Source organism: Orycteropus afer, unplaced genomic scaffold (assembly GCF_000298275.1).
Source record: "Orycteropus afer afer isolate SDZICR_OR568_19922 unplaced genomic scaffold, OryAfe1.0 scaffold00098, whole genome shotgun sequence".
NCBI classification, from domain to species: domain Eukaryota; kingdom Metazoa; phylum Chordata; class Mammalia; order Tubulidentata; family Orycteropodidae; genus Orycteropus; species Orycteropus afer.
In genome coordinates, this window is record NW_006921685.1 from 2085903 (window position 1) to 2086803 (window position 901).

Below are 901 nucleotides of genomic sequence, written 5' to 3' on the forward strand. Positions count from 1 at the left end.
ACAAATTGAGATATTTCTACAAATGGATGCCCCATCGGAGGCACTCACTTGGTTATGCCAAGAGATTTGGAAGACAGCTACCTGGCCAACTGACTGAAAGAGATCCATATTTGTACCCATTCCAATGAAAGGTGATCCCACAGATTGTGGAAATGATAGAACAATATCATTAATATCACACGCAAGTAAGATCTTACTGAAGATAATTCAAAAGTGGTTGCAGCAGTATATTGACTGAGAACTTCCAGAGGTGCAAGCTGGATTCAGAAGAGGACCTGAAACAAGGGATATCATAGCTGTTGTCAGATGGATCTTGGTCCAAGGCAAAGAATACCAGAAAGATGTTTTCTTGTGTTTTATTAACTATACAAAGGCATTTGATCATGTGGATAATGACAAATTATGGATAAAATTGAGAAGAATGGGAATTCCCAAACACTTGATTGTACACATGAGGAAACTGTACCTTGACGAGGAGGCTGTCATTCGAATGGAACAAGGAGACATTACATGGTTTAAAATCAGGAAGGGAGTGTGTCAGGGTTGTATCCTTTCCCCATATTTATTCAATCTATATGTTGAGCAAATAATCCGAGAAGCTGGACTGTATGAAGAAAAACGTGGCATCAGGTTTGGAGGAAGAATCAGTAACAACCTGAGATACACAGATGATACAACTTTGCTTGCTGAAAGTGAGGACGACTTGAGGCACTTACTGATGAAGATTGAAAAATACAGTCTGCTGTATGGATTACTTCTCAATATAAAGAAAACAAAAATCCTCACAACTGGACCAATGAGCAGCATCACAATAAATGGAGAGAAGATGGAGGTCAAAGAGTTCACATTGCTTGGTTCTACAGTCGATGCCAATGGAAGCAGCAGTCAGGACATTAGATGA